Source organism: Arvicola amphibius, chromosome 8 (genome assembly GCF_903992535.2).
Source record: "Arvicola amphibius chromosome 8, mArvAmp1.2, whole genome shotgun sequence".
In the NCBI taxonomy this organism is placed as follows: domain Eukaryota; kingdom Metazoa; phylum Chordata; class Mammalia; order Rodentia; family Cricetidae; genus Arvicola; species Arvicola amphibius.
Genome location: NC_052054.1, coordinates 126,578,261 through 126,597,199, shown reverse-complemented (window position 1 = coordinate 126,597,199; position 18,939 = coordinate 126,578,261). Strand labels below are relative to the sequence as shown.

The window sequence follows — 18,939 nt, the reverse complement described above, 5'->3', positions numbered from 1 at the left end:
AGTTTGGGACCATGGCAAGCATCTCACTCTGCACCTAACGAATATTCGTGAGCTTCAAAGACTTCAACACCTCACACACAAGAAAGACAAAGGTCTGCCCTTTATTCCTGCACCATTAATGACTGCTTATATGCTTATTCTGATATCAGGAAAAGAGACGAAATCAATGGTTAACTCAGGGGAGGAAATAAGGCAGAGAGGCTGGGTTGCCACTTTGCATATTGTGTCTTTGCCTTTCTACAGTATTAAATATATATCCTTTTGCACTAAATACAAAAAGTGATTATAAAATCACATTTATTGTTCTTTAAGGATGGATCTCTTCCTAACAGAGAGGATAGATTATGATGGCTGTTTTCTGAGCTAGGCCAGCATACTCTCCCACTCTTCGTCTCTCTTCCCTCCATAACCTACAGGAAGATGCAGGTATACTAGACAGACCTCTTTCAGTTCTGTTCTCCCAGGACTGTGACCTCGAATAACCCCAGTAAGGTACACGCCGAACACCAACACATGATACACACGAGCCCAACCAAACACTGCCCCGCGTGTCACAGCGCTGACTCTGCACTGTGGTGAACCCTTCTGAGAGGCCCAAGGATTTAGGATGGTCTGAAAACCTGGTAAGAGCAGGTGATGAGTGACCCAGGGTGATACGGGTTCTCCTCCGAGATCTGACCTACGTTTTCTCTACTGAGAAGTCATCAGGACAAGAGTGTGAAGATTCTGAAGGCTCCTGAAATATTTCACCAATTTGATATGGTCAGTGATGCATATTTAATCCCATCTTGGGAACTAATGACCTTTTGAAAATTAATTTCTAATATCTAGTCTCACAGCACCCAATACACAACTCCATTTTTACTAATGTTTCACTTATTATTACTAATAAGAATCAGTTTATCCTCTGAAGAAGCCACTCCATTTTGCTTTTAGGCTATTTGAAGGTTAAATTTTTAATATTATTTTAGCTATTGCTAGAATATTAGGATATCTGTGTCCAGTGACAGAAAGAATCGTACTACTGAATTTTCACTCATGATCAGCATATCTATATATTTCTTGGGCTATTATGAAAGCATAAATTTCAAGCAATAATACTGTTAGTAGCAACTGTGTTATTTCACTGACAGCCAAACTGGAAATTACAGTGACTGATTCATTTCCATCAAACCCAGATCCCCTGCCATCCATCAGGCTTTATTGATTCCCTCTCCCATTTTTTGAATTAACAGCTTTATTGAGATATAGTTCACATACCACAATTTATATTTAAACCTTGGTTTATTTATGGAGTGTACACTTCACTATAGACAGCCCCTGCCCCCCTCAGCTTCCATATGTAGAGGTTAGGTCTCCGTCACCCTCTCACTCTATTCTCCCAAGTTCTAGAACGGGTAATCTACTGTCTGTCCCTAGAAATCTATTTCATAGAAACAGAACCATGTACAATGTGTGTGTGTGTGTGTGTGTGTGTGTGTGTGGTCTCTCATTCAGCATAATGTTTGAGGTTCATGCTGAGTTCTTTTAACCTAGCTTGACCAGCTCTAGACTCTTACCACCACCCTCTCTAGATTAACAAAATAACCCAACTCTAACCCCAGAAGCCAGTCTTTCTTCTTTAATCTGCTGAGCACATGCATTAGTCAAAATTTTCCAAAACACTTTCATAACATATCACCGTTTCTCTCAAGTCTTCAGTGAGTTCTCATTTTATCATTAACAAAAGCCCTTCCCTCATTTAATAGTATATTGCTAAATTACTATGTCCCTGATGTTGGATACAAGAGAACTTCTAGACTTTATGTCTCACTTGCTTTGCAAGGTCTCTAAAACAGGAGTCCACATACCAACCCAACTCGCGTGATCAATCTTAGGCATCTTCAGTTGTGAGCAATCATGTTGACACAGGATGTGCCACTCTAGTTCCTGTCCTTCTGGGTCATTTCCTCTACGAGGGTGCTGCCGCTCTTCTTACCGCTCATTTAGACTTCATGTAGGTTCTGTGGCTCTGATGCAATAGGACTTGAACCAACCTTCCTAGCCCCCTCTCCTTTTTTGGTTTTTCAGGCAGGATTTCTTTGTGTTCTGGCTGTCCTGGCTCTCACGTTGTAGACCAGGTCGGCCTCAAACTCAGAGATCTAGCTGTCTCTGACCCCTGAGAGCTGGGATGAAAGGCATGCCCCACCACTGCCTGCCCCCAAAACCCAGTGTTAGCCACAACTGTCAAAGATCTCTTTACTTTCATACCATGCGATGACACATGAAACTCAAGGTTGTTTATTCCTTTGCTACAGTCCACCTGACTGTCTTGCTTATTGTGTGTTGAACATGTATGTACAGAACATACAAATGTGAGAACATCTGACAGCCCAGGAGAGCAGACTGCTCTGCAGCAGAAAGTGGGCCCAGCCTTACCTGAGATCTCCTCTCTGGCAGGCACCGAGTGCCCTGCTGAACAACAATGCTGCCCTGCCCTGCCCTCTTCCTTGGCTGCCTGCAGCTGGGGCTGGGGCTGTCTAGACGTCACGGGCATTTTCGGTTACTGTGCCGTGAGGGTGGAGGAGCACCAAGGCCGCACTACTGAAGGGCAGGTTCGGCTTCACTGTTTCGTACTTGTCACCTCAGGTGTGTGGCCCTGTTCCGAACAGCTGAAGTCGCTTAAAGATCTTTTTTCCAGAGAGTGAGGTAATATTTTCAAGTTAATTTTAGAATTTATAATCATTCCATTCATATTATGGAAAGGAAAACTTTATACTTATATACATTTCCAGGAACAAGGACCTACTGTCTTTGAATGCAATGGCTAGCTGCAGAGGGGAGAGGACTGGCTATTGTGGCCTCTGGTCTAGAGGCTGCTTCACTGTGAAAAGTGGGCTCCATGTGTGCTACTCGTTAAGGTTCCTTTTAAAATGTAAGGCATACCTTTATGTGGGTAACTCCTCAAAACACACAGTGCCCTGCCTCCCCAGCCTCCCCAGCCTCCCCAGCCTCCCTCTATACCTTTGAATCCCACATCCTAGCCATCCTGGTGTGGTGTAATGCTAAGATAAGGCGAAGACTCCATTACAAAAGTACTAGGAGGATGGTGGCCGTAAATGAGTCCCAAGTGTAGTCTAAGCCTACAGTTTCCAGCTGAGAATGAAGACCAGAACAGATACAAGGACTCCTGGAGAAAGACAGTGGGCAAGCACGGTTAAATGGGAGAAGGTGGATGGGCCAAAAAGTACACAGACCTGAGGAAACTCAGCTGGGAGGACCCGAATTCTACTCCATCACCCTGAACTGGTATGCCTCTATGACTGATAACAGGCCGCTACATGGTTCAGCATTAAGCAGTTCTTACAAACCTTCTATGCAGACTACAGCTGTCCCAGAAGATTGTAGTCTAACTGGGAGCAAGCCACAGCTGACTTGGTACACAATAAAGTACAAATGTATTCTGTTTTTGTTGTTGAGACAGGGTCTTCGCATGCAGACTAGGCTGGTCTCAAACTCACAATCCTGCTTTGGCCTCTGTATTAGTACAGTTACAGGTGTGAGTTCGAAAGTACTTTCTTAATAGAATGGGTCAGAGAGTTAAAAAGCGAAACAGCCATCACACAGGTTTGCTTCCCGACAGCTCTGATGTGTTGGTCTAGTGCTAAGCAGTTGATTCATTACAGACTCTCCAGGGAAGCCGCCACCACACAGCTCTCCTCACCCACGGCACCTTGTCGTCTCCGCATCCGGGAACTGTGAGGCTGCTCGGGGCACAAATGAGCTCTCTCCCTTCCAGCTGGGAATCTGGCAAGTTATTAAGCCTCCCTGAGCTCTGACTTCCTCAACTAAAACCAGCTAGTACATACAGGGTTGAAGAAAGGATCGGGTTTAATATCCTGGCGAAATGGGGAGCATGGTGTCTGACGGCAGTTGGTCAGTAAGCGACAGAAGGCTGCTGGCTTGTCTTAATTTAGATCATCAACAATTCTGACTCATTTTTCTCTAATGCTTTAGATCTGTAGCAGGGGTAAGAAAGGTACGCCGCTCCCATGTTAGCTTTCAAAAGGCGCCCGCCCCACTGTTCTTCTGTCTGGATGTGACCAGGAGGGAGGGAGGCCTCTGTCTATCCAGGGCCTCTGATGTTGCTCAGGTCCACAAGAGAACAGAGCTTGGGTGAACACCTCACACCGGCTGAGGGGAAAGGCTTGGAGAGACAAACTCAATCTAAATCACCTGTTAAAATCGCATCTTAGCAATACCTGAGGATCGTCTTTTACTCCTTTCAGATTTGCAAATAAGTTAGTCACAGATTAATCTAACTGTGTAACCACCCAGCAGAAGTCAGAAAGGCTCTTCATGCCTAGCCTCAGGTGCTTTTGTAAGGAGATGGTCAGCTGGCTCTGAGAAGGAAACTGGATCCCTGGGACAAGGTTAGCTACCTTCCCATGCACTTCCTGCAAACTGCATGTCTACGTGAACAAGAGCACGACAAAGCAATCAGCAGGAAGCACGTGTGGCTCTCCCGCCCGTCTCCTCACCTCCGCACTCCCACTCGCCAGCTTCTCCGCAACACCCACTCTTCCTTGAGGAAAGGCAGATGTCCAAACTGCCGGGAGAGTTTGGTTCTGTTTTCCATTGGACTTGATTTCTTGTACCGAGCAAAGAAGGTCCCAGCCTGACTTACTTGGGGAGCATACACAGACAACTATTTCATAGCTGCGTTACTGTTCAAAGAACATATAACTCCCACTGTGACTTAAAATTTATCATTCTATTGCACTGTTGGGCAGGAACAAAATGTAATATCAAGTTGACAACTAGATTCTCCTTTTAAAAATTCATTTAAATCATTTAAAGTATTCTTGGAATTTGAGAGACAGTCAAATGTCACTTAACATGATTCAGTCATCTGAGAACTATACCAAATATGCTTATTTTCTTGGTGCAAAAACAGCCCATAAAGGCTGTCTGGTTGAGCTTCCAGCTTGGGGATACACACATTTCCCCTCTTCTATTCTGGTCAAGATGGTCAGCATTGGAATTTGAGGCCTATGGCTTTCTGCAGACTAAGACAACAGCCTTTATTTGATTTACTTTCTTGCAGACCAATCAAAAATTACAATTAAGTTAAAAAATAACCTAGTGCTGCCTTCTCCAGACCACAGTTTCAGAAACAGCTGCTTATTACTCATGTGTGGCACCAGGAAATTGCAGTGTCATGTTCAAGTCTGCAGCCAATGGCGACCTGCGGGATGCAAGGAGGGCACAGCACTCTGCGTGTTGTTTACCTTTCCCTTCGGCCTATCACAAAGTTCACAGCCCACAGGGGAGGGGGACGAGCAGAGAGAGAGAATGGCCAGAGAAGTCACATAGGAAAAGGCTCTCTCAAATTTACTTTATGCATCTGCTAATGTTTTCCCTCTGATTTGTCAAGTCATCTCCACTTCAAATCAAGCTTTCCTTGGCCATTATGCAAGATCTAGATTCTGGACACTATTGGGAATTCTGGGATAAAGAGGTCTACTGTCCTGGACCAAAATGACTTCTACTCTAAAAGCCTACTCAGAAGATCCAATTCATGTTGAACAAGGCCACCAGGAACAGGAAGACTCAAAGAAATGAAAGCATCTAGACAGTCACGTGCTGTAACACAACCTCTAATATAATTCAGTTTGCATTTTCTTAGGTGACCGCAAAAGGTTGTAGTTTGTAAATGTATGCTATTCCTCTGCATTCAGAGGCAGGCAGAAAGATGCCTACTGACCTAGAGCAGTTAAGTTAGTGTGGGTGTCTAGAATGACAGACTGGAGGCGGAGGGAGGAGGCTAGAAGGCTGAGGTCAGCCTAAGCTACAGATCCTGCTCGACCCCTGACACCTGAACTCACAAGGAGAGTATTCTGTACTCTCATTCTAAATTCTACTCACAAATCCTCAAAAGCAGAGAAGCATTCCACCAAAAGTGTATAGGATTTCCTACTTCAGAACGTTGGGCAAAACCCTCTGTTCTTCTATAATTCACCTTTGAGGTCCTCCTCCTGGTTCAGTGCTAGGTGTGACTCTAATCAGTCCCCACCCTCCTTCCTCCTTGGCAGGACTGCTCAACAGGACTGAGGTTTTGGCTTATCAGTCTTTGGGCTGAGGGATGACTGTGGCATCACCATAGGGTTCTTACCCGATCCTCCCCTAAGGGCGACAGTTTCTATAAGACTTTGGGAACTACGAGATAATGTGATGTGGTTTAGTGTTATGGGGTAGATTTGTGAGTGCCCATAGTAATAGTAATGGTAATGGTAACGATAATAGTAACGGTAATGGTAATGGTAATGGTAATAGTAATGGTAATAGTAATAGTAATGGTAATGGTAACGATAATAGTAACGGTAATGGTAATGGTAATGGTAATGGTAATAGTAATGGTAATAGTAATAGTAATGGTAATGGTAACGATAATAGTAACGGTAATGGTAATGGTAATAGTAATAGTAATGGTAATGGTAACGATAATAGTAACGGTAATGGTAATGGTAATAGTAATAGTAATGATGGATAGTAATGGTAATAGTAATGGTAATAGTAATAGTAATAATGAGACAGGACCTGTTCCACACAGCTCTCTGTACATGTCCAGGACTGTCAAGCCTTATACTCAGGAAGCACTTGCAGAGTAAGGACAACTATGTGGCTCCAATATCTAAGCCCCCAGCAGGCTGTGTAGTCTCTAGTATGTGTGGGGAAATAGTTAAAATTGAGACAGTTCTAGAACATTCTCAAGGATGACCAGTAGAATTTGCTTTCTGTTGAATTACTTACATGCCTGAGATAAATCTGATTTAATCTTCTACCATTCATTTTGGCTCAGCCTTATTGCCTTATCAAATAGTGAGAAAAAGACCCAGTCATTTAAATTCACCCTTTTATTTAATACTTGAAAAATTATGACTCAAAGAAAGGAGGCCATCATCCAGCTGGCTAGTGGCAGTTCTGGCTTCCTCTCTTGAGAGCCCCTCACAACGAGTTATGAGGTCACTGCGTGTCTGCTCCCTTTCACGCAGTCGTGGAGTCCCTGGTTTGCTCTCATCTCATTTATAGTTACTAATTATTAGTATTCTTTTTAAATCTAGTCCACTGGTCCGGAACTCACTATACAAACCAGGCTGGCCTTGAATTCCCTGCTGGATTAAGGGTGTGCCCAGGCCTGTAGGGCTGCACCAATAGTTTGATCTGTACTAGATCTACCTTTGGCACTGGGAACAACACAAAAATTCTTTTCAATGGTCACATCTTTGGGAGGTTTTTCAATATAGAGATGATCTTATATATATATTATAGTCTAATTGGCTGAACTCTTGAGAGAGACAAATACAACTGGGAAGAAAAGGCAAAACCAGGCAACTCTCTGTACGCATAAATATGGGGGAAATAAGGTTTTCCAGCAGGGACTTGAGTAGAGGACAGCATGAGACCTTTTAACAGACCCCACCGAGAGAGAGAGAGAGAGAGAGAGAGGAGAGAGAGAGAGAGAGAGAGAGAGAGAGAGAGAGAGAAGAAAACCAAAAGCAACCTTTTCTGATGATATAAGGAAGGACCACAGAGTCAGGAGAAGCGTGGGAGTGGAAAAATAAGAGGAGGATTAGAGACAACTGAAGGGGATGCTAACCCAGACGCGCACAGACAGAGCAGTCTGGGTGTCTGCTCCAGGGACGGCCCAGGAAGCTAAGAGACTTTTCTTAGCTGTGTGCTTTTCCACGCCTCAGTTTCCTCCTGGACAGAACAGAGTGGCTGTGCTAAACCATTCAAAGCTAAACGATCAACAAGGCTCCCCTAAGTTTGAGGAGTCTATGATTTTGTGATTAACCACTGGGCAAACATCAAAAGAGGCTTGAATAGCCCCAGGAATGTAGAAAGGGAGTATCTGGGGTACAGATAAAGGTGAGTTCCACCAGGCTAATTAGAAGACACCCTAGGAAATTTTCAACAGAAGTGAAGTGATGTCAGCAGCTGTTTTATTCCCCGGTTTGCTGAGTGCCATTCAAAGAGAGAAGCAGGGGCCTTTCAGGCCGGACCCTCACAGGTGTGCAACCAGACCTGGCTCTCCTTGCAGATCCTTTCACAATGCATTTAATTAGTCAGTGTTTAGATAGCACTTTGGGGATGGGAAGTACAATGTAAGCACTTAACGTTATTATTACTTAGCTACTTTTGTGCGACCAGCAATGCCTGAGATTAAATGAAAAATTAAAGTGCGTTCCTGGCTAGAAGGCCGTGCTCTAATAAATCTCTAGGTCGCTGATGAAGAAAAACAAGCCTGGCACATGCACTGAACTAGTGCCCTCCGTGCTCGAGTCACTGTCTGAGGCTGTGGGTGATTTTTAAGTCTTTGCCTCAAGGTGTCAACAGTCAGTAAACACCACTCACCAAACTGAGGATTCCCACACATCCTGTTTTTCCAGCAGTATCTTGCTTGCTGATGGTGTGTACCCAGGCCTCTGTGGACCTAGGGTAGGGATTTAGCTATATGGGAATTCAGTGCACAATGAAGTGGGGACAGATAAATTAATAAATGATGTTGCAGCAAAATAAAAGCTAAATTAATAAATTTGTAAATATTATAATCCCTGATAAATTGAAGATTTAAATATAAAAAGGAAGCTATAAGAGTATTATAAAAATGTATTCAAGAAAATATTAATGTAGAATAAGTACTTTTACTGTGAGACACTACAAGACTGGTGAATCTTAATATATAAAATAAAAAGAATTAATATATAATTTACAAAATAAAATGAAAACCAGAAAAACATTTTCTATTTACATGAAAAAGTACCAATTTACACAATATACACAGCTCTTTTTTAAATTAATAAAAGATCAAGACCAAGTTTAACAGGTAATTTACAAGTTATATAAGTAACAATATAAAAAAGATGCTACATCTTAAAAAGGAAAAATTGTTTAAAAAATGAAAAAAAATTATGACAGCAGCATGAAGTTATCTCAAGTGTTCTAGAAAACGTGGAGTGTTCACACAGTGAATATCCTTACGACGACAAGTGGCCGCGGGTTACCTTGCCTGTGAACTGACTTAGCATGTAACCAACTAGGAGACCGAGATAAACCTTTATTAGTACTGAATGTGCATATCTGCCCAAACATCCACAGACACTCATGTGCCCACAGCTACACTGTGAAATGGAAAAGGGAAGCCATAGAAAGACAGCATAGTATGATTTCGCTTTTAAAAGGTGGCATTTGTAAATAAAAAGTATAGAATTGCCTGGAAAGATACAGATTGTCAGTAGTTAACCAAAGCTGCTTTTGGAGAATGGGTATAAGAAAAGCTGAAATTAAAATATAACTCTGAGGTTGAGAGTTTTGTTCAGTAATACATAAAATTTGCATATGTATATTTGTGGAATTTTTTGTTTTGTTTTTGTGTTTTGAGACAGCCCTGGTCGCCCTGGAACTCACTTTGTAGATCAGGCTGGCCTGAAACTCACAGACATTGGCCTGCCTCAGGCTCCCCAGTGCTGCCTGACCTGTTTATACATATTTGTAATTATTATTAAAACGTAGAAAACTTTCCTCGGTTTTGTTCTGTATAGCCGATGTTATACTTGCTCTTAATATAGCATTTACTTTCACACAGTTTCCTATCAGTGAACCTGTCTTGACCACAGCAGACTTGAGGCTGTATCCAAGGAGACCTGGCTGCCTCCTCAGAATGCTCCCTACTTAGAGGAGTTTTTCAGGTTTGGAAGGCGACATTGCCCCCTCAATTAGAATGATTTCTAAGATAGACGGAGAGTCAATAGCCATATCTAATGCCAGGTAATTTAACCTGGTTTTTGTTTACATAATTATCGCTTAATTCTGCACATTTAATCTTATCTCTTTCAGTACTAGACTGGGTGTCAGTAAGTTAGGATGCATGCTGAGTTCTCTAAGAATTCTCTAGAACATTTTTGTCACTCATCCCCAGCGAGTGTAGCTGAGGTTATCTTGTCAGAGTGGACCTCCTCTCACTGTGCTCCCTGGCTTCATTCTCTGCTCACACCTTTTTCAGCTTTGTTTACATGCTTGGCTAGGTACTGTGGTGGTTCTGAATGGTGGTTTTATTGGTTTTGTTGCTGTTGTTTGTTTATAATAATGAATAACTTTAAAGGCAGAAAAACAGTATTGTTAGGAGATTTTAAAATTAATTTCCCATCTATTCTGAGGTCACATTTTCACACTACTCAGGGCATTGTACAGAGGAAGTATTTTTCCAGCTCAACTACTTTACCCTTAGATCAATGTCAATCCAAGAAAAAGTCTATCAAGTGACCCACCCCAGCCTTGGCCTCAAGAAAGAAGTGGAAACTACGGGTTTACAGCAGGACGGCAAAGATAAGATTAGGTTCAAAGAGAGAGGCGTTTGAATACCATGCCCACGCGAAATGTGCTCAGAGGCTCAGTAAAATCTACACGGGAAGAGTCCTAGAAAAGGAAGTCAGGATCCAGGCTATTTCCTAGCAGGTTGAGGGTAAAGGTCTAAATTAAGAGGAGATAGCAACCACTGGTCATTAATATCCCTTAATGTAAATGGACTCAACTCACCTATAAAAAAGCACAGGCTAACAGATTGGATACAAAAACAGAATCCGTCCTTCTGCATAGAAGAAACATATCTCAACCTCAAAGACAGACATTGTCTCAGAGTAAAGGGTTGGGAAAAAATATTCCAATCAAATAGACCTAAGAAACAAGTGGGTGTAGCTATTCTAATATCTAACAAAATAGACTTCAAATTAAAATCAATCAGAAGATACAAAGAAGGACATTTCATATTAGTCACTGGAAAATTCCATCAAGAGGAAATTTCAATACTGAACATCTATGCCCCAAATACAAGGGCACCCTTATATATAAAAGAAACACTTCTAAAGCTTAAATCGCAGAGTAAACCCCACACACTAATAGTGGAGACTTCAACACTCCACTCTCACCACTGGACAGGTCAGTCAGACAAAAAATGAACAGAGAAATAAGGGAACTAACAGATGTTATGACTCAAATGGACTTAACAGACATCTATAGAATATTCCATCCAAACAGAAAAGAATATACCTTCTTAGTACCTCATGGAACCTTCTCAAAAATTGCTCTAACCCTAATGTCCTCTAGATCATTCCAAGTATCTACCTTTTGCTGCTTAAGTACCTTGTCATTGCTAAGCCAGGAGAAGCGAGCGATAATGCTCCTTAGGTTGTTAGGAAGAGCTACCAGTACTAACAAAGGGGAGACAGGGACCAGGAGAGAACCTGGGCCTCCATCAGGGGGTAAATGAAAAGGAGCACCGCTTAGTCTCCACAGCCCATTCCCCTCAGTGGAGAGAGCGCAGGTGAAATTTGAGGGGAAGAGGTTCAGAGTTCTCTCTTTAACATCATAGAGTATGCAAATACACATATCACAGTGCTGGGGACCGATCCTGGGGTCTCATAAACACTCGACAAGCTACCTCCCAGTGCAAATGCACCCAGCTGGAACTTTCCTACTTGCTCTCTTGGCCTTCATTCTGATCACTCTAACCTCTTTGATGCTTGTCACCAGAATGAACTCACAAAATGCAGACTTGGCCAGATAACAGAAATAATGATGGAATTAGCAACAGTCACCAGCTTCAGAGCAGTAAGCAGCCGTTTCCCCCTTAAGACAATGCATGTGGAGCAGTAGAACACTGGCGAGCCAATGTGGACATTCAATGAACAATTATTCCGGTGATTTACAAACATCCCCAAAGGTCAACGTTTTAGTCATCAATTTGAAGGAGATAAAACTGAGGAGCTGCATCTTATGTCCAAGGTCACCCAGCCTGGAAGGGCACAAAGCTCGATCCAGAGCCCAAGCCCTAACCGCTACGTCTTTCTGGAGTCTGTTAAATGGAAACTCCCCGTGGTCTCCAGGCTCCGCCGGCTGAGGTCTAAACTTGTTAGCATGCTCTTCATCTAAGCATAGCTATTTCTCCTCACTGACTTACGCTTGTTTTTTTATTGTTTCTTTCGAGACAGGGTTTCCCAGTGTAACAGTCTTGGCTGTTCTGGAACTTGCTATCTAGACCAGACTGGCCTCGAATTCACAGAGGTCTGCCTGCCTCTGCCTCCTGAGTGCAGAACTGGCTTAACACTTGTTATCCTGCATATGGCCATCTTCCGTTCTCTCCCAGCCTGCTTTATATTCCCTGAAATTCTGATCACCATAACAACCATGTAAATATCACATGAAATTCTGGATGCTTTCTGTATTTATTTCAATCCTTATTGCTGTTATGTTGGCCTGGTCTGTCACCTGTGTACCCTGTCCCTTTAAAAGACAAGCACCGCTCTCTCCCAACCCTTCCCTTTCCTCCAGTGAAGCGGATATCCCACCTCCTCCAGCCTGAGCTCTTTGTCTGTCTTTCTCTGGAAGAGGTAACTTTTGCTCGCTCGCTCTCTTCTCTCCCTCCTTTCCCTTCCCTTCCCTAACCCACTGAATAAGCTCTATACTCAAACTCTCTCTGCATGATGTATCTGTCTGTCTCCCACCTGCCAAGGCCTCAGGGGACTCGACCAGCAGAGTCCTCGGGTCACCTGCCGCTACCCCTCGTGGGACTGGCCTCCCCTCTTATATCTTTAAAAAAGAATAACAATTGCAACTTTCCAAAATCGGTATTATTGCGTTAGTTTTAAACACAGCTCAGGAGACTATGACCCTAGTTGTGTTCGGGCCACCTGATCTTAATGTCTGCCTTCTTTCCTCTCTACCACTACTTCTTTAGGACACAGCCCTGTGCCTGGCTTGGGTGCCATCACTCGAGCATACTTGCCCTTGGTCCCTAGCTTGTCTCCTCTTGCTCGGGTGCCGCCCACAGTTCTGAAACACGTAACCTGGAGTGGAGGTGGAATGCTTCTGCCTCGCTTCTATTTCAGGCCTGTCCAAGCACATTCAACCTTTGCATCAGAAAGTTAAAATTGAGCCAAGTGTTCCTGAGGCACACATCTTTAATCCCTGCACTTGGGAGGTGGAGGCAGGTGGACCTCTGTGAGTTTGAGGCCAGCCTGGTCTACAGAGCTGTTCCAGGACCACTAGGACTATTAAACAGAGAAACCCTGTCTTGAAAAACCAAAAAGGAAAAAAGAAAGAAAGAAAGAAAGAAAGAAAGAAAGAAAGAAAGAAAGAAAGAAAGAAAGAAAGAGGGAGGGAGGGAGGGAGGGGGAGGGAGAGGGGAAGGAAAGAAGGAAGGAAGGAAGGAAGGAAGGAAGGAAGGAAGGAAAGAAGGAAGGAAGGAAGGAAAGCTAAAACTGAATGTTTCTGAAACATTCCTAGGGAGGGCCTCAGATCCAAACATTTCAATTACAACCCTGTCCAGACAAACGGCAAGTCTCTGACCAGAGGGGTCTGGGTTAAGGATATGACTACACAGGGCAGATGGAGAAGCTGCTGGCAGGTAGGCGCCACAAGCAGTTCAGGAGAATTTCCAGGGCATGTGTGATGGTGGGAGATGGGGAGAGTTAGATTCTGTTCAGCATGACAACACAGGGTAAATTTTGTGGGTAGCCAGAAAGGCCAACTTTTGAATTGATGTGGAGAAACATTTTAACACTAAAATAGTTGGCATTCTTGTTGATTATGGAGTGTAAAAAAATTACACTAACATCTTAACACATGGAACATGTTCTTCTGGACGGTCAAAGTGGGCAATCTATTCACGTGCAGTCCCCCAGGCTGCTCAACTCCACAGTGTGCCTGACTCTACAGGCATTCCTCAGATACTTTGGTGGTATTTGGTTGTTATCAATCTTACTTAAGACAATAGATTCTTTAAATTAACAGTCATATAAGATTTAAAGTATATATGTGCTTTCTCAAGTCCCACATAAAGAATTTATTTATTTTTTTTATTTTTTGGTTTTAAGAGACAGGGTTTCCCTGTAGTTTCTAGAGCCTGTCCCGGAACTAGCTCTTGTAGTCCAGCCTGGCCTCGAACTCAGAGATCCGCCTGCCTCTGCCTCCCGAGTGCTGGGATTAAAGGCGTGCGCCACCGCCACATAAAGAATTTAACTGATTAAGAAGTTAAAAAATTCAACCTAAAGAAAGTACAATCATTAAAAATAATTTAAAGAGTAAACTGAGTTGATGCAATGACCACCAAAGTTATCCCAAAGAGCGAAAGGTCAGGCACGAGTAGAGTCATTTTGAAGACAGGAATATGAGGATAAATACATCCTACAGGAATGCAAAATCTAAGATCTAAGTGATTGATGCTGGCACTGAAATCGCTATTAAGGAACACAGTGATTGCTCAAATACTCAGAAGAGACTCTGAGGAACATGGTATACTCACCAAGAATCAGCACAGAAAGACGGATTACTAAAACCAAGGCTGAAGTAACCCATTGGGGAAAGTAAGGAAGATGTACTCTCACTTCACACAGAAAGTAAGATGATTTCCAAATATGTACTAAATTACTAAACAATGCTTACAAAGTTTGCAGCGCTGCAGACAGAGCGAAGCCTGCACATGCCGGAGGGGCTCCCAAGCACCGCACTGCAGGCCCAGACCCCACTAGGGCCTAACAAACAAGGACATGGAGACAGACACTTCTCTGAGAAAGGAAAAGGTCTCTGTAGGTTTTAGAGCCACAGCAGGAATTATACAAGGAAAAAAAATGGACAGGTCTGAATATGTAAATGGCGAAGTGTTTATCTAAAAATACCACATTAAAAAATCTAAGGGCAAACAACAAGAATGGAAAATACCACAGATGCAGTCACATTAATCTATAATCTGACTGAAGATACACAGCTTGCCTCCAAATAGGCATAAGCTATCATGTAAAAATATATTAAAATAGCTTTGGCAATAAACATAAAAAATCTAGCTTTATATATAATAGAAAATAGGCATGCAAAGTCAAACAATGAGAAGCTGTCCTCCTCATGAACTGGCCAGACTTAACATTTTTAAAGATGACAATAGTTAACACTCTAGCGACATGAAGGGTTTTATATATTATATCCCAGGTATTTTGGAAAGTTCATGTCTCTATAGTAGGTTTATCTAATATATAATTATTAGAAAATATGTGGTCTTGTACAGGGATGTATATCATAGTATATTGTTTGTAATAAGAAAGAATTGGAAATCTTTAGTAGCCAGTAAAGAGAAAGAGCAGGAGGGAGAAAATTAACCCAACTGCAGCAATAGAATATATAAGTATAAGCACTCCAAATCACCAGTGTTTCTGAAGATTCTTTAATTAAATTTAAACATCAGGGTAAATTTAATTAAATTTAAACATCGGGGTAAAAACGGATATACTTTCAGGAATTTGCCACACTATACATACACAGAAGAGAAGCAGTTGGTCTTTATTTGCTGACTGTGGGGCTGGGCAGGAGAGGGGTAGACCATCCCCTGTCCCCACACCACCGTACATCAGCATTCCATTTTATAGATGAGAGCTCAGAACTGACGGACGAGGACGTGAACCCTGCTCTGCTGCCTAAAAGATTCCTTTCTCTGTAGCGACTGATCACAACTCCAGGCTCCCTGTCACTGCATATCTTTCTGGTCAGGTAAATACACAGCTTTTCATAGAGTGGACTGGACTAAGGAAGCCTTTGGAGTGGGGTGACAATACTACCACCAAGGAGCCCTCTCATTCTCTGTGGCTCTTGGTCCCTTTCACTGACCCCCCCTTTCCTTTCTAATGTAAACACTGGGGATGCTTGGCCTACCAATGGAGAGAGGGCTTAGTGTGTGGCACTAACATCCCAGCCTGACCCCCTGGCCCCACTCCCTGCTTCCTTCTTGCTTGCTAGTATGCCCTGGGATTAAGGCTGATTCCATGGTCTGGTTTAACAAAACAGTCCAGAGCATCCTGGGGTTAACTCAGGCTTAGCTTTTCACAGTTCTGTGATTAAATTGCATTTTTCAGTGGTCGTGCCTTTAAATTCAAACCCCTTTAAAAAGAAACTTAAGGAGAGCAAAACATAGGAGACAGCCAAATGCCAATAACATATTTTAGTCATTTGGGGGAATGGGCAGCCTTAGAAACCGCAAATTCCCACTTATGCAATGCTATCTGAGCTTTCCTTTTACTGCTCAGTGACAGAACCCTGGCTCTCCCACATGATCAGAAATGCATTCACTTTCTTTTTGATTTCTCTGAAATATTATAGAAGGCCTGCGCTATCACAGTAGGAGTTGGTTAACTGTACAGCTCTGATCAAATAACAAAAATTATTTCCACTGGTGCAGATTTTTCACACTAAAAGGCAGATCCAAGTCCATGTCTTGGTACCTGCTACACCAGCTTGGCAAACTTAGTCATCATGATGCATGCAGTCTAAAGTCAAGAGTGTCAGCACCAGTGACATCACCAGCACAAGCTTTAGTACCCACCTTGTGCCAGGCAGAAGGTTATGTCTTCTTTTTCCCTAGAAAAGTGACTGAGGGGAATGTGAAGCCCAAGTCTTGTTTTATAACAATGCTTTCCAAAGCCATGGCTGGCACAAGTCAAAACGGAAAGAACTCCAGAGAACTTGCCCGTGACCTTGTGTCTCTTCTGACTGTGCAAGCCTGAGCATCGCATCAGAAGCAAATGGTTTTTTTTTTAATCTCAGGATCCAACCATAAGAGTTGGATTGGAGGGTGGTCTAGATAGATCAGCATATGAACTGGAAAACTAACTTATCACCAAAGAATCTGAAGCTAATAAGTCAGCAAGCAGAGGCTTCCAAAGCCATCCCTAGTTCAGGAGCGAGGCGAGCCAATCCCGCTTGAGAATGAGTAGGAAAGTGAGTTTCCAGACATTTCTTTCTTTTTTTTTTTTTTTAAATATTTATTTATTTATTTATTATGTACACAATGTTCTGTTTGTGTGGATGCCTGCAGGCCAGAAGAGGGCGCCAGACCTCATTACAGATGGTTGTGAGCCACCATGTGGTTGCTGGGAATTGAACTCAGGACCTTTGGAAGAGCAGACAATGCTCTTAACCACTGAGCCATCTCTCCAGCCCCCAGACATTTCTTTATAAATAGCAAGTACCGAGAGTTTTGGTGGTAGGCATGTCGAAGGTATGCATTAAACAAACTATGAGCCAAAGAAACAGCCTGAGAACGAGGTAGCTGGTACCCATCTGAAACACTAGGTATCAACCATCCATGGACACTGAGGGACATAATAGCCATTTTTGACAGCAAAACTATAAATGTAGGGAACAGACACAAAAGAGTGTCACAAGCAGGGGCTTTTAAATAACTTCCCTGAAGAAAGTGCTTGAATACATTTTTGGTGTAAATCTGTATCACCCTTCCTGAAACACTTCAGACTGCTAGGCACTGGGAAGGGCTCCACTCTGAGTATAGCACGACAGAGGAAGGACCCTCGTACTTTGTGTTTTCCAGGTCAGCTCACTTAAAAAAAATAATTTCCAAGTTTTATTTTTGCCATATAAAAGATACTAAAAAAAATTATCACCCACTATCATTATCACTTCACGAAAGGAGACTTTTAAAACCAAAAAGTGTAGGAATGAAATGATTTCGGGGGGGTAGTACTTTAGACTGGACCTTTTTATGGGTATGATGCTAGTAAGAGCTGATGAAAGCACCAAAGCCACAGAGGGACATTGCGAATCTGTGCGTGCATGCGTGCGTGCGTGCGTGCATGCATGCGTGCATGCGTGCGTGCGTGTGTGTGTGTGTGTGTGTGTGTGTGTGTTTAGATACACATGTGCAGGTCTGAATAAATGTGCTTGCACTTGTGTGGGCACTCCTCAGGAGCCACCCACCTTTTTTTGAGACAAGACCTCATATTAGTAACCAAGGCTTACTGATTCAGGTAAACTGGTAGGCAGGACACCCCAGAATCCTCCTGCTTCTGCTCACTAGCACAGGGGTTAAAAAGACGTGCCACCATGCCTGGATTATTTTTTTTTTCCCACATGGGTTCAGGATTGAACCCAGGCTCTCATGTTTGCAACAGAAGGATTTTATCAACTGAGCTATCTATCTCTCCAGCCTGGGGGAATATCTTTGATAGAAGCACATGGGAATTCCAACAAAGAGATGGAAAGAAAATAACTTACAGGTTAAAAGCCATTGGAAGCTAAAGTCATTATCCTGGTGTGAGTTTCACAATGCTGGATAATGACAGTGTTTCTCAGACTTGGGTCATATGAAAGTCACAATGTCACAGCTGCATTCCATGCATGTTATTTATTCAGTGCTTTATTTAAATTAAAGCATTGGGTACTGAAATACATTTATGAAAAATAATTCTATGAATATCCTATGTCAAAAGCTATGAAATCAAGCTAGCCCAGACCCTGGAAGGGTCTGAGCCTCTTCCTACTTGCTCGCAGCCCTGCTGATGCCAACTCTGTTGAGAAGGAGAACAGCAAATATCAAAGGTTCAAATCCCAGCAGCACCATATGAAACTTCGATTTAGCCTAAAGAATGGAGAGAAATGAAAGAAACACCTTTCTTTTTATAAAATATTTCAATCGGTACCTATAACCACTGTAACAACTAACATCATCTTGACCAACAGTCCAGGGAACCAGAGCATCCTTCCTTAGTAACTAAGAGTGCTGGAGAAAACAGCCTTCCTAAACCTAGATTCTGAACTGTGCATTACTAACTGGTGGTAATCTAGAGAAAGCCTCCCTGCTAAGGTTTTCATCTGTAGAACAAGAATAACAACAACAGGACCCACTTCACAGGTGGTCATGAGGATCCAATGAAAATCCAAAGGATGTATGCAAAGCTCTTGCAATAGTCATTGGCACAAATGAGATCTAAAAAAGTCAGCTATTACGCTTATTATCCCACATTTTGGAAACAATGTCAAGATCTGGTATAGGCCTATATTAGACTCTGTCAGGCATATAGTTTTAGAGAACATTTCTAGAAAGAGCATTTACCTTTAGAA

At 42.6% G+C, this 18,939-nt stretch overlaps 1 protein-coding gene across 1 annotated transcript in view; it reads right to left on the bottom strand.

Moving 5' to 3' along the window:
* Plekhm3 (pleckstrin homology domain containing M3) overlaps positions 1–18,939 on the bottom strand; it is a 154,207-nt gene that overhangs the window by 25,319 nt on the left and 109,949 nt on the right. The window lies entirely within an intron of this gene.